This window comes from Bos mutus, chromosome 3, assembly GCF_027580195.1.
Source record: "Bos mutus isolate GX-2022 chromosome 3, NWIPB_WYAK_1.1, whole genome shotgun sequence".
In the NCBI taxonomy this organism is placed as follows: Eukaryota; Metazoa; Chordata; class Mammalia; order Artiodactyla; family Bovidae; genus Bos; species Bos mutus.
The window spans coordinates 2526993-2543290 of NC_091619.1; the positions used below are offsets into that span (position 1 = coordinate 2526993).

The following is a 16298-nucleotide window of genomic DNA, read 5'->3' on the forward strand; positions in this document are numbered from 1 at the left end:
AAACCCTCACCTTGAATATCATGTTCAGCTAAAGAAAAAAGAGGACGTTGGGGGTAGTGATTTGGGACTTCCGAGAGGAAAAAGACAATCCACAATTCACTAGAAAAGAAAATGTTGGGTAAACAAATGTTTGCTGGGCCAGGCAGAAACAATGGGACAGAGAAATTTTAATGAGAAGACTTTGCTGGGTTTCTCTGGTTCATACCATAGTTATCTACGGTGATGGCTCTCTTCCTGGAACAAGCCCTCCATCTACAAACTTTTAGGCCTTTAGGGGAAAGGTCAAAGATTCCTCCTGAGTCATTGGACCTTAAAAATAACCAGCCTAAATTAATCTTCATGGTAAAGAGACACATCTTGGAGGTGGCAAATTTTGCTCCCCTACCCCTTCTTTTTTTTATAACTCATAATAGTTTAAACTATTTCAGTCTTAAGATTGAAATTAACTTATCCTTGAATGTTGTAAATTGTTATTGGTAAATTGTTCTTGGCCTGGAGGTTTATTTGTAGACTTTTCACTACTGTCTTTATTTCTTAAAATAGTTTTCAGGCTTCTTCTTAATTCAATATTGATAAGTAATTTTTTTTTTCTAGACATGTATCCATTTCATTGAAGTTTAAAATGTACTGAGACAAAGTTTTTCATAAAATTGCTTTTCATCTTTTTGTGTCTGAAAGTTGTCTTTATGTCTCTTTATTAATTCTTACTAGAGTTTGTGTCCTCGTTTTTTTTTTTTTTCCCTCCTTTGACGGTTTCACTAGCAGTTTACCTAAAGTTTATAAAGTTTTACCCTTTTGGATCTTATCTGTTTTATCTTTCTTTTATATATTGATAACAATTGTATCATTTTTTTTTTACTTCTACTTTCTTTTTTTAATCTTGTTTTTATAACTTCTTAGGGTGGATGCTCTACTAGCTAATTTTCAGCCTTTTATAAAAGTACAAAAAAGCATTTTAAACTACAAAGTTCCCTCTAATAATGTTCTTAAATGCTGATATGTGATTTGCTTATTATTCTTTAGTTCTAAATATTTTTTAACTTCCATTGTTAATTCCTCTTTGAACCAGTGGTTAGATTATCAAATATTTGTAAGTTTTAAAGTTCCTTTTTGTGACAATTTCTAGCTTACATTGTGGGCTGAGACTGTGGTCTACAGAAAATACAGTTTTAAGAAACTTTTGAGACCAATTTCATGGGCCATAAGTACCTGAAAAGAAAGCTTTACCTCAAGCTTTTAAATAGTGTTGCACAAATTTTCTGTATCTCTTATTCCAGTCCCAGGACCTAGTCTGCCACATCTCTGGGAAAGGCAGTTGATTAATGAAATTTTGAACTGAATCTTTGTGGTATTGAATCTTTAGACAGTGCGCTCACCAAGAGATGGTGCTGACTTTTTCTTTGTTTTTCAGCCCTGAGATCTCCAATGAGGACAGCCAACCACACACAGGTAAGAGAGTTTATTTTCCAAGGTTTCTCCAACTTCCAAGAACATCAGCTGAGCTCTTCATGGTGTTTCTCATCCTGTACATTTTAACTCTGGCTGGTAATGCCATCATTGTGACTGCTATCCATATAGACCATCACCTCCACACACCCATGTCCTTCTTTCTAAGTGTCCTATCTACATCAAAGACTTTCTACTCCCTTGTGATCATCCCATGCATGCCTTTCAGCCTTGTAGGTCTGAGCCAATCCATTTCCCTGGAGGGCTGTGGAACTCAGCTTTTCTTCTTTCTTGGCTTTGCCATCACCAACTGCCTCTTGTTGGCAGTAATGGGGTATGATCGCTATGTGGCTATCTGTAACCCACTTCGTTATTCAGTCATCATGAACTGGAGGGTCTGTGCCATCCTGGCATTCTCAGTCGGTGCCACAGGGTTCTCACTCTCACTGGTTCAGGTTGTGGCTATTTTCAGATTGCCCTTTTGCAAGGCACTGATTGAGCATTTCTTTCATGATGTTGACCTGTGCTGAACCTGGCCTGTGCTACCCCAATCATCACTGATATCCTGGCCTTAATTACCAGTCTCTTGGCCATCACAGGCCCTGCCACCTTCTTCATTTCCTACATCCTCATTATCTCCACCATTCTCAAGATTTCCTCAGCGGAGGGCTGGAAGAAGGCCTTTGCCACCTGCGCCTCCCACCTCACTGTGGTCATTGTCCACTATGGCTGTGCCTCCATTGCCTACTTCAAGCCCAAGTCAGAGAACAGCAAGGATCAGGATCAACTGATCTCAGTGACCTACACTGTCATAACACCTTTACTAAACCCTGCTGTGTATAGCCTAAGAAACAAAGAAGTCCAGGATACTCTACAGAGAGTGGTGGGTAGAAATCCCTTTCCTAAGATGAGATCCCTACCCAAATAGGTGTGCATGCCTTTCAGGAGGAAGTCTATATCGGTAAAGTTACAGAGCCAGTATTTCAAATGATTGGCAAAGTTTCATACATCATATACAGGGCCAGAGCAAAAATGGAAGAGGGGTAAGCCTCTAACAAATGATTTTTCACTTCCTCAGCCTCTTTGTTAGCATAATAAAAACACATGTCACTCCAAAGACCTGTAAATAAACACACACTGGCCCTATTCCAGGAGATGATTTTAAGATCAGAGTGAGATCTCACGTTCATCTTGAGGTAGGAGGTAGATGAGCCTCTTCCCTCTCCCCATGGTAAAGCTATTTGGGATTCATTCCCTGTGGATTGAAACTCCAAGTCAAGAATAGCAGGACAATTAAAGGAGGAAGCTGGGCCCCACCCAGACCACATATTTTTCATCCTTGAAGTCAGGAGACCTCCTTGACTACACATGTGCAGAAAGACTCCTTGGAGGCCAAAGAGCAGTTATGCCAAGGGATGTTCTACCCAGATGCCTTTTTGGTAAAATCTGTCTTAGCTAAGAGATGTGTGCACTCACACGGGAGAATACTAAGACATATGAAATATGGACTGTGTACCAGGCAAATCAAAAAGATTGGCCAAAGGAAACTTGGAAGAAATACCCAATACAAGTAATTCAAACTACTACAAGGGTGTGACTCGGGAACTCTGAGTCTGCCTGTGTGTCTATCCACAGGTCCTGTCCTCTTTTCCTCTTAATAAATACTTTATTTGGTTTACTACTTTCCTTCTTTGTGTGGATTCTTTTCTCCAAAGCCGAAGGGACAGGGCCCTTATCACTGACCACTTGTCTAGTGGTTAAGATCCGATGTTCTCTTCGCCTCAACCCAGCCTCAATCTCTTTCTGGGAATCCAAGCCCCACCCCAAGCTGATGTAGGTTGAGGCCACCCAAGTTCAATCTCAAACTTAAATTTAAAGTGACCGGTTCACTTTTTAATGTGGTATAAACCACATTAAAATCACCACTTCACTGAATCTTCTAACATAAATTGGATGCTTGAACAAGTGGTCACTAGGAAGGATACTGTGCAGAAATCTAATACGATAAACAAAGTGAAAATATAAATACCTTTTAGGAAATGGGTTTACAGTGAGCTAAAATCTTTCTAGAGAGAATATTTCCAAGCATGCAGGACTTCAAAGGAAAGGAAACCAGGGTTGTGGGAAGTGAAGAAGTTGAATGGAGAGAAGTACTAACCACATATGACGTGCATGGAGCTTACGTGACTTAGTCTGACTCTTCACTTCTCCTGGCTAGAGATAAGCCACATGAAAAAGTCCTTGTGAGGCTTAAAGAAGGACTCTCTCATGGGCAGGATATATAGCAGGCTCAAAAGAAGAGAAGACTAACAGCTCAGGGATCAAAGCATTGAAAGAATGCTATGAAATTAGCTAAGAAGAAAGAAAAATTAGAAGCAGATCCAAATGGGAACTTCTAGTAATAGGAGAGAAGCCAGGAGGGCAAGGGGATGATCAGGAGGAGCCAAAGAGAGTTTTAAAAAGGCTGTTCAGGTTGGGTCCTCTCCTGCCTTTTATATGTAAATTCACAAAGGCAAAGAAACAGACTTAAATGGAAATATGAAAAGAATCAGCATAGCACCTTTCTGATAAAATAGGTAGTTCTATTAGTCTTAAAAATCTGAAAAAAAGTCAATGCTAAAGGACTTTTGACTTAAAACTTCCATAAAATTAAAGCAACTGAGTTAGAAATGAAATAATAGAAGACAATGTACTATTCCTCATCTTAATAATAATAATAAAAAAAAAGAATCAGGGTGAACTTTAGACTCAATTTGTGATTAAAAAAATAGGTGTTGAATCAAACTATAGTGGTCAATATTGATAATTACTGAGCAAGTCAAAATTATAATACTGGTATATTTATTAAAAGATACATAAGATATATATGAATACACAGTATTCTCATTGCAAAATATTTTTAAAATACAGAAATATCAAATAAAATCTATAAAGTGATTATGCATTTTATAAGCTATATAGGCTATTGCATGTACAAATCTAACTCTAAAACTGTTCTGCAATTCAATCTGCTTTGTAATTCTGAGCTCCCGATCTGCCTGAAAAAGTCAGGTAGGAAAAGGGCCTGACTTGGGCCACTCCTCTGCCCTGACCCAAGAGGTCTGCCCCTAGCCTCATCCCATTTAAAGAACTACCCCTCACCCCCACTCAGGAGTCTGCCAGAAAAAGTCAACTAGGCTTTTTCCTATAAACTTAGGCAATTTAGTACTTAAGTCATTTTATGACTAAACAGTGAAACTCAAGGTCCTGGTCCTCCCCTTTCTTCCTCATTATCCTCTGAGTGGATCATGTTCTGGTGAATGTGAGACAGTCTAGACCTGGGGCCTGGGACCCTATGTTGCAGTGCTGGTTACTGTTTTTCTTCATTCACGCAGTTGTGTCCAACTCTTTGTGACCCCATGGTCTGCAGCATGCCAGACTTCCCTGTCCTTCACCATATCCCAGAGCATGCTCAAACTCATGTCTACTGAGTCAGTAATGCCATCCAACCATCTCATCCTCTGTCAATCATCTCCTTCTCCTCCTGCCTTCAATCTTTCCCAGCATCAGGGTCTTTTCTAACAAGTTGGTTCTTCACATCAGGTGGCCAAAGGATTGTAGCATTGGTTTCAGCATCAGTCCTTCTAATGAATATTTAAGATTGATATCCTTTAAGATTGACTGGTTTGATCTCCTTGCAAACCAGGGACTCTCAAGACTGTTCTCCTGTTAGGGGACGTTCAACTTTAAGGGATCCAATATGTTGTTTTCTTCCTTTGTGTGCCATTTCTCAAGGACTCTCTGTTCCTTATCAGTTCCTGGGAAACAGGAATGAGCAGAGCTGCACGCAGTTCTCAGGACTAAGATTATGGGAAAGAGAACCTGGTTGAATTTCCTTCAATGACTCCCTTCAGTGACTCTCTTCAGTGACCTTTTACTTAAAGGACTATCCATTTTGTTGCAGCTGGTGGAATTTCATTCTTTTTAATGGCTGAGTAATCATTTTATTGAAGATATATAAGCATGCGTTTCTGCAAATAAAGTACCCTTGTTTCACTCAAGACTTGGGTTCCTGCATCCTTCTTCTCGTCGACTCGTCCCCAGGTCCTGGTCTACGAAGACCATGACAATTAGCGCCTGAACAGGGACCTGGTGAACGACCTTGGCAAGCGGACGGAGTGACCGTTAGGACCTATGGAGGTCGGTAAGTGCGGGGTTATGGGACAAATGGCTGGAAAGCCCCACCACTTTTCTACTTTACTTCATCATTTATTTAAGGTTCAAGGACTTTCAGTTTCACGTCAGCGGATAGAGGCTTGTCTCCAAACAGTGGTTGAATATAATCCCTGGTTCCCTGATGAAGGCAGTTTCGATTTAGAAATTTGGAACTGGGTTAAAGAAAATGTTGAACAAGCCGCAAGATGGGGAGAAAATATTCCAATAGATTTCTGGCCTTTGTTCAGTTCAGTTGCTCAGTCGTGTTCGACTCTGCCACCCCATGAATCACAGCATGCCAGGCCTCCCTGTCTATCACCAATTCCTGGAATTTATCCAAGCTCATCAAGGAATTTACCCATCAAGTCGATGATGCCATCCAGTCATCTCATCCTCTGTCATCCCCTTCTCCTCCTGCCCCAAATCCCTCCCGGCATCAGGGTCTTTTCCAATGAATCAACTCTTCTCATGAGGTGGCCAATGTATTGGAGTTTCAACTTCAGCATCCATCCTTCCAATGAACACCCAGGACTGATCTCCTTTAGGATGGACTGGCTGGATCTTCTTGCAGTCCAAGGGACTCTCAAGAATCTTCTCCAACACCACAGTTCAAAAGCATTAATTCTTTGGCACTCAGCTTTCTTCACAGCCCAACTCTCACATCCATACATGACCACTGGAAAAACCATAGCCTTGACTAGACAGACCTTTGTTGGCAAAGTAATGTCTCTGCCCTTGTGGGCCTTCATTAAAGCCATGATCTTGCCATTTCAAGGCAATTCTTCCCCTCCCTGATATTCTTCAACAAGCGGAATGCTCATTATATGAATATGAATTAGATGATGAGATTTTACAAAAGGCCCAATTAGAGAAACATAAAATGTTTCAGAACTTTCCCACCATCCCTGCTCCAGCTATCCCAAATGCTCTTCCTCCTCTTGTAACAGGCACGAAACCAAAGGTCCCCTCAATTTGAGGACAAAATGAATCTGGTGATGATTTTTCTGATGCTCTCTTTGACACTAAAGCCAACAATACTTTTTTTGATGACAATGATAAGCCCCTAATACACACTCATATTTATGAAAACAGATGATCCACTCATTCTCCTTTATGATGAAGGCTTTCTGATTTACTGGCTTTGCAGTCTCAAGTCTCTGAGTCTGATGATCTTTTTGCCTTTCCTGTGTTAAAAAATTTTAATGCTCAAGGGCAACTAATACCTCAATAGGAAGGCATTGATTTTTCTCACATACAACAAATGAAAAGGCTGTAACTATGTACGGCCCTCATTTGCCTTTTACTAAAGAACTTCTAATGGAGAAGGCAATGGCACCCCACTCCAGTACTCTTTCCTGGAGAGTCCCATGGATGGAGGAGCCTGGTGGGCTGCAGCCTATGGGGTCGCTAAGAGTTGGACACGACTGAGTGACTTCACTTTCACTTTTCACTTTCCACTTTCATGCATTGGAGAAGGAAATGGAAACCCACTCCAGTGTTCTTGCCTGGAGAATCCCAGGGACAGGGGAGCCTGGTGGGCTGCCATCTATGGGGTTGCACAGAGTTGGACACGACTGAAGTGATTTAGCAGCAGCAGCACCATAGAACTTCTAAACGCTATGGCATCTTCTATTGAAAATTTTATTCCTTATGATTGGTGAATTTTGGTAAAAGCTCTTCTTAAATCAGGAGAATATCTTCAATGGATAATGTGGTTTCATGATGTTGCCCAAGATCATGCCAATTCTAATGCTCAAGCTGGCACTCCCCAAAATCAAATTACTTTTGAAATGTTAACCAGTATGGGGCAATTTGATTTGGTGGAAGCTCAGATACAATGCCCTCCTTTGTGGCATGAGCAATTGAAAGAAGTTGCCCTTGAAGCTTTGGATCAAATTACTCCTCAAGGGGAACCTAAAGGTAGCTACACAAAGATATTACAAGGGCCTAATGAAGCCTGTGCTGATTTTTTAGCTAGACTGGGAGTTGCTATCTCCCATATTGTTGTCAGAGAGGAGGCCAGAGTGCAATTAGAAAAACTGCTTGCATATGAGAATGCAAATCAGGAAATTCAGAGAGCCATCGCTCCAATCCGTGAAACTGGGAATGTTATTGATTATTTGAAGGCTTGTCGCAATTTAGGATTAGAAATTCAGAAAATGCAAATGTTAGCTGAAGCAATGGCTACTGCCTTTAAAAAGGGGAATGAAGGATGCTTTGTTTGTGGGGATAAAAGCCATTTTAAAAAGGATTGCCCTAAAAAAACACACAGAAAAAATTAAAATTACTAAAAAACCTCCAGGGGTCTGCCCTCAATGTCATAAAGGGGTACATTGGGCTAAAGAATGTCGATCTAAGTATGATGTTAAAGGGAACCCTATTTTGGGAAACTCAAAGATGGGGACTCCCCAGGTCACCAGCAACAAAAACTAGAGGCAAACTCCATCTTTTCCCTCAAATCTTCAACATCTGGCAGTGCTTCCATCAATATACCAGCCCTGAATGATTTTCTTCTTTTTCCTCAAGCAGTTCCGTCTAGAATACCTACTGGACTTTGTGGACCCTTACCCCCATAAACCTTTGGCCTTATACTTGGCCAAACTAGTCTGACTTCTAAGTGAATTACTATTCATCCTGGAATAATTGATTCAGATTATAAGGGAAAAATTCAAATTATGATGTCATCTCAGATACTGTGGCAATTCAAAAATGGGGACAAAATTTCCCAATTACTTCTTTTACCTTACATTTCTATTAACTCCTCTAATATTATACGGACAGGTGTATTTGGTAGTACAGATCAAAAGCAATCCTTATGGACATCATTAGTATCTGAATATGCATCAGTTCAGTTCAGTTCAGTTCAGTCGCTCAGTCATGTCCGACTCTTTGTGACCCCATGAACTGCAGCACGCCACGCCTCCCTGTCCATCACCAACTTCTGGAGTTCACTCAGACTCACGTCCACTGAGTTGGTGATGCCATCCAGCCATCTCATCTTCTGTCGTCCCCTTCTCTTCCTGCCCCCAATCCCTCCCAGCATCAGAGTCTTTTCCAATGAGTCAACTCTTTGCACGAGGTGGCCAAAGTACTGGAGTTTCAGCTTTAGCATCAGTCCTTCCAATGAACACCCAGGACCAATCTCCTTTAGAATGGACTGGTTGGATCTCCTTGCAGTCCAAGGGACTCTCAAGAATCTTCTCTAACACCACAGTTCAAAAGCAGCAATTCTTCAGCGCTCAGCTTTCTTCACATCCATACATGACCACTGGAAAAACCATAGCCTTGACTAGATGGACTTTTGTTGGCAATGTAATGTCTCTGCTTTTGAATATGCTATCTAGGTTGGTCATAACTTTCCTTCCAAGGAGTAAGCATCTTTTAATTTCATGGCTGCAGTCACCATCTGCAGTGATTTTGGAGCCCCCAAAAATAAAGTCTGACACTGTTTCCACTGTTTCCCCATCTATTTCCCATGAAGTGATGGGACCAGATGCCATGATCTTAGTTTTCTGAATGTTGACCTTTAAGCCAAGTTTTTCACTCTCCTCTTTCACTTTCATCAAGAGGCTTTTTAGTTCCTGTTCACTTTCTTCCATAAGGGTGGTGTCATCTGCATGACCAAATATAAATATCAAAATTAATGGCAAAAGATTTTTCTAGTCTTCTTGATACTGGATCCAATATTACCATTGTTTCCAAACATTTATGACCCAAATCTTGGCCTTTACAAATAATTTTTTGCCACATTGCAGGAATATCTCAAACCAAAGTACAAGAGGTTTATCAAAGTGTCCAAATATATCCATGTGAGGGACCAGAAGGCCAGCCTGCAACATTACAACCTTATGTGATAGATGCACTCCTTAATTGGAAGAGATTTACTTATGCAATGGCAAACTCAAATATATATTCCACATTTTTCCTAGGGGCCACCACTCATTTAATAAGCAATACAATTATTAAAATAACTTGGAAAAATGATTAGCCTATTTGGACAGAGCAGTGGCCCCTTACAAAAGAGAAATTAGAAGCTACTAAGGAACTTATAGATAACACAATTGAAATTAAAATATATTGAGGAATCTTGTTCCCTTGGAATTCTCCCATTTTTGTGATAAATAAGAAATCTAACAAATGGCATCTTTTAACAGAACTTTGAAAGGTTAATGCATCCATGAAACCTATGGGTGCATTGCAACCAGGAATTCCATCACCTACCACTATTCCTCAAAACTGGCATATTATTATAATACATTTGCAAGGTTGCTTTTTTACTACACCTTTACATCCTCTAGACCAAGAGAGATTTCCTTTCTCTCTCCCTTATCCTAATCATATCGGGCCTCACAAACAGTATCAATGGACTGTATTGCCTCAAGGAATGATGAATTCTCCCACCATGTGTCAATATTATGTAGCCAAAGCTCTTGAACCTGTGAGAAAACAATTTCCTAACTTTCTTGTTATTCACTATATGGATGATATATTCTTTTCAGCTCCTTCTATTTTAGAAACTCAGCAGATGCTTGACATAGCTCAACAATACTTAAAAGATTCTGGATTAATTATTGCCCGCTGCTGCTGCTGCTGCTGCTAAGTCACTTCAGTCGTGTCCGACTCTGTGTGACCCCATAGACGGCAGCCTACCAGGCTCCCCCGTCCCTGGGATTCTCCAGGCAAGAACACTGGAGTGGGTTTCCATTTCCTTCTCCAATGCATGAAAGTGAAAAGTGAAAGTGAAGTCACTCAGTCGTGTCCGACTCTTCTCGACCCCATGGGCTGCAGCCCACCAGGCTCCTCCATCCATGGGATTCTCCAGGCAAGAGTACTGGAGTGGGGTGCCAGTGCCCTCTCCGATTATTGCCCCTGAAAAGATTCAAACCTCTACACCTTACCATTACTTGGGATTTATTGTTAATAGACAAAGTATCACTCCCCAACGGACACAGATTTGTGTTGATAAATTATCAACCTTGAATGATTTTCAAAAAACTTTAGGTGATATAAACTGGATTAGACCTTCTTTGGACATAGCAAATTATCAACTGACTAATTTATTTAACACTTTAAAAGGAGATCCTGATTTAAATAGCCCTTGTTCACTCTCCCAAGAGGCATGAGAGGAACTCTGCTTAGTGCAAAATAAATTGCAAAAGCAATTTCTTACTCATATTAGAATTGAGTTACCTCTAGACTTATTTATACTTCCCTCTCTCCATTCCCCTACAGGACTTCTTGCCCAACAAGAACACCCAATAGAATGGGTATATACCCATTTTAGAGGGACAAGGTCACTTATACCCTATCTTGATTTGATTGCTATAATAATTATCAATGGGAGAAATAGAACTAGAGCTCTAATTGGCTCTGATCCTCATAAAATTGTAGTACCTATTAGTAAATCTCAATTTGAGAATGCTTTACAAACTTCTGCTGCTGCTGCTAAGTCGCTTCAGTCATGTCCGACTCTATGCGACCCCATAGATGGCAGCCCACCAGGCTCCCCTGTCCCTGGGATTCTCCAGGCAAGAACACTGGAGTGGGTTTCCATTTCCTTCTCCAATGCATGAAACTGAAAAGTGAAAGTGAAGTCGCTCAGTCATGTCCAACTTGTCACGACCCCATGAACTCAGCCCACCAGCCTCCTCCATCCATGGGACTTTCCAGACAAGAGTACCAGAGTGGGTTGCCATTACAAACTTCTACTGACTTCCAAATAGCCTTTTTGGAATATTTTGGATAAATTTCATTTCATTATCCTTCTAACAAACTTTGGAATTTCTTCAAAAATACTGAATTTATCTCTTGCATTGTCACATCACAACCTATACCTCAAGCCGATGTTTTTATATAGATGGGACTAAAAATGCTAAAGCCTCATTCTGGTCTCTCAAAGAATATAAAGTTTTTTATACTAAATTTCACTGTGCTCAACAAAATGAATTATATGCTCTTATTCAAGTTATTCACCTACATCCTTACCTTATTAATATAGTTTCTGATTCTTTATATTCAGTTTTTGTATTACGATATATAGAAACTTCTACCATAAATTCTAATCAGTTTATTATTCAACAACTTTTTCTCAAACTACAATCTCTTATTAGGAACTGCACTTCCCCCATTTATATTACCCATATTTGAGCACATTCTTGCCTTCCTGGCCCTATGGCTCATGGCAATGAACAAGCTGATAAACTTGTCTCTTTTGCTACTCCTGAAGAGCAACATGTTTACACAATAATGCTGGTTCATTACACCAAATTTGGAAAATTCCATACAGCCATGCTAAGGAAATCATTAATAATTGCCCTACTTGTAGGCCCTTACATCTTTGACCTATTGCACAAGGTGTTAATCCTCGAGGACTACAACCTAATGAACTATGGCAAATGAATGTAACTCATTGTCCTGAACTTTCTTCCTCTTCCTTCTTACATGTCTCAATCGATACAAATTCCTCTTTTATATGGGTCATACCTCATCGAGATGAGGCTACACGACATGTTATAACCCACCTGTTAGCTTGTTTTGCTATCATGGGAACACCTAGTTCTATAAAAACAGACAATGGCCCTGCCTGTATTTCTAGGCAATTCAAACAATTCCTACAATCATTTTCTATTAAACATATTACAAGCATTCCTTATAATCCACAAGTACAAGGCATTGTTGAACAAGCATACCATACACTGAAACTACAAATAAAAAAATTTAAAAAGGGGGAATACACAGGAACATTTTTATCTTCCTTACCCAGAGCAGACTATACTAGATTCCAATGCAATATATTCTCTAGTCCTATAACTATTGTTAATACAGCTTTGTTTTAAATTTTTTTAACTTACTGCAAGGAGGCATTTTGACAAAAGCAGAAAAACATTTCGAGGAACTGAAGGACACTTCTCTTCCTCTGCCCATTTGGTATCACGACGGGCTGACTAAACAATGGAAATCTGGGAAAGTAATATTACCTGGAAAGGGGTATGCTTGTATTTCTCCAGATGGAGCCAACGAAGTCAGTTGGCTCCCTCTTAGGAAGATCTGCCCCTGGGGAGCCACTGGCATTCAAGATAGAGAGAAAAAGGCGAAATCCCTGGGAGGAGGAGGTTCCAGTACAAGCCATGGCGGCTTTAAAAATTTCAAAGAAACGCCTTACTCAATGTCATTGACCTCATGATCTCCCTACTTGGGGACAGATAAAAACTCTTACTAATCAAGCTGAAAATCTGGTTTCTCAACAGGGAATGCCTTGGAATCCTGAGAATATTTTTGTCTCTGTGGTTGCTTTGCTTGCTTTTGCTTCCCCTGCTCAGGCTGACTTGATTAATCACACTTATTGGGCTTATATACCTAACCCCTCTTTATTTCAGGTTGTAGAATGGACAGAATCCCAGGGACAGGGGAGCCTGGTGGGCTGCCATCTATGGAGTCCACAGAGTCGGACACGACTGAAGCGACTTAGCAGCAGCAGCAGAATGGACAGATATAGGACCTATCATATCCACTAATGACTCAGTACATATGCCTCCTCCTTGGAGCTTGGAGGGGCCCTCTCATCCTGAGGAAGAAGGAAGAGTAATTAACATTTCTCTAGGCTATGAAATCCTTCATTTATGCATTGGCCCAGCAGAATTATATATTAACGTTAGTCAACAAACATGGGCTTTCACCTGCCTCCAAAATAGAATTTCCACACATTGCTTGGACTGTTTACTGCCCTGTCCTTTTATGAGAACCATGTCAATACTACCAAAATTCTAGGAAAAGGACAAAAGTCAGAATGTAAGGGGTTTACTTATAAGGATTTTAAATATACTCCTGTTTATTGGGATAGATGTCAAGCTAAGTCAGGGAAATTAATGTTTGTGGCCAATTACACCACTGTAGATTGGGGACCCCATGGTATGTGATATGTGGCTATTTAACTGCTCAGATGATATTAATAGTACTATGTGTGATTATGTTACTCAAGTAGCATGGAAGGTTACCAACAGTTCAATGGAACACTTCCATGACAAAGGACTTCTTGGCTGGCTTGACGGCCGAATGACACCTCCTCGCCCTTGAATCGTCCTCAATAAACGAATTGGGCCTGAACAATGGGACATCTGGAAACTTGCTGCAAGTACTGAAAAACTTGGAACTGGGACTGGATATTTCACAGGGACCAGTTGTAGTCATAGTAACTATTCCTTCCATTATAATCATTCATATTTTATACAAGCTTGTGTTCCCTTTCCTTTTGTAATAGCCATAGGAAACTTACAATTTAATAAGACTTATAGATTGCAAATTGTATACTTGTCTTAATTCCTCTATTTCTCTAAAAAACGAATCCCTTTTGATTCTTCAATCTTGACATAGCCTATGGTTGCCAGTAGATCTCCAGTGACCCTGTGAAGAGGGTCCCATGGCAGGACTTGCCTCCTGGTTACTCACTAAATTACTCCAATGAGCTAAATGATTCATTGGATGGCTAATTCTTGGCATTTTGGGACTAATAGCCATTTGCACCACTGCTGCTGCCTCAGGCATAGCTTTACAAACTTCAATTCAAACACAAAACTTTATTCAAAATTGGACTAAAGATGCTCATACTATGTGGGCCACCCAGGAATTAAAAACAGCCATCCAATGGGTTTGAGATCAATTAATAGATTTACAAAAACAGGTATTATTAAAATGTGATTGAAATTCTATGCAATTTTGCATTACTCCTGTTCGGTTCAACCATAGAACTTATAATTGGGAACAAAATTTCATTTGCAAGATATACATAATAATGCTTCCTTAAATGTACAATTATTGTAGAAGGAAATTTTTGAAACCTTCTCTAAGAGGTCTCTTCCAACAATTTGCAAACCTTAGCTGAACAGCTAGCTGATCAATTATCTGGGCTAGACCCTCGAAGATGGTTTCAAAGCATCACACATAGTATTGGATCTGGAGCTATAAGGCTGATAATTATCCTGGTGATTATATTTGTAGTATACAGATGCCATTCTACTAAAATTGTTCAAACTAAACAAACTCAATTGGTCAGGGCCTTTTTCACTAAAGTATCTACAGTCACCCCCAGTTATGAAAAAATAAAAAAGGGGGAATTGTCAGGGGATGTTCAACTTTAAGGGATCCAATATGTTGTTTTCTTCCTTTGTGTGCCATTTCTCAAAGACTCTCTGTTCCTTATCAGTTCCTGGGAAACAGGAACAAGCAGAGCTGCACGAAGTTCTCAGGAGATCATGGGAGAGACCACCTGCTTGGATTCCCTTCAGTGACTCCCTTCAGTGACTCTCTTCAGTGACCTTTTACTTAAAGGACTATCCATTTTGTTGCAACTGGTGGCATTTCATTCTTTTTAATGGCTGAGTAATCATTTTATTGAAGATATATAAGCATGTGTTTCTGCAAGTAAAGTACCCTTGTTTCACTCGAGACTTGGGTCCCTGCGTCCTTCCTTCTCATCGACTCCAGTCCCCAGGTCCCGGTCTATGAAGACTGTGACATGCTCCAACACCACAGTTCAAAAGCATCAATTCTTTGGCGCTCAATCTTCCTTATGGTCCAACTCTCACATCCATACATGACTACTGGAAAAACCAAAGCTTTGACTATATGGACATTTGTCGGCAAAGTAATGTCTCTGCTTTTTAATATGCTGTCTAAATTTGTCATAGCTTTTCTTCCAAGAAGCAAACATCTTTTAATATTGTAGCTGAAGTCATTTCTGCAGTGATTTAGGAACCCAAGAAAATAAAATCTGTCACTGGTGCAGTTCTTGCACCTGGACAAACCTATCCTCCAACAACAAAATACAAAGAAACTACAAGTAGCTAAAAATAACTGCACACATGGCTTGCGTGTGTGCTAGGTCGCTTCAGTCATGTCCGACTCATTGCAACCCTATGGACTGTAGCCTGCCAGGCTTCTCTGTCCATGGGATTCTCCAGGCAGGAATACTGGAGTGAGTTGCCATTTCCTTTTTCAGGGGATCTTCCCAACTCAGCGATTGAACCCACATCTCTTATGTCTCCTACACTGGAAGGCAGGTTCTTCACCACTAGTGCCACCTGGGAAGCAGTCAGGTAATTATGAACAATAAAATACAAAACTATCAAAAACCCAACTGCCACTTCTGAAGTGTTGAGTGAAAGCAGGGTCCTATGCATGATCCTGCACACAGCACCAGCAAGGAGGTGAGCAGACCACTTAAGCCACTCCTCTGCCCTGACCCAAGAGGTCTGCCCTTAGCCTCATCATATTTAAAGGACAAGCTCACCCCCTCACCCCCACTCAGGAGCCAGCAAAGGAACCTGTTAACTTGCTTTCACTCCTTTGTGCCGCAACCCAAGTCCCAGTAAAACCTTGCCTGAATTTCATGTCTGACCTATCAATTTTTATTGATTAAGGAGTCCAAGAGCCTTGGGTTGGTAACAGAGGCTTCTAGTTTTCTTAGCAGGGAGGAAGAGGAACTTGATCCATGGTCACTTCCATCTGTCCATATTGGATTCAATATAGATACATGACCCTTGTAGTCATCCTTGTTGGTATCTTTTGAGATGACTCTGGTCTTGTCATGTTCTTCAAACAATGTGGTTCCTGCTTCATCTTCCTTGTGATTACTCTTCAGCCCACTGGCCCTCTCTCTCCAA

General features: G+C 40.5%; 1 pseudogene; it reads left to right on the top strand.

Annotated features, from left to right (window-relative positions):
* Positions 1–1425: 1425 nt before the first annotated feature.
* LOC102271762 (olfactory receptor 10J1-like) lies at positions 1426–2374 on the top strand (annotated as a pseudogene).
* Positions 2375–16298: the final 13924 nt, after the last annotated feature.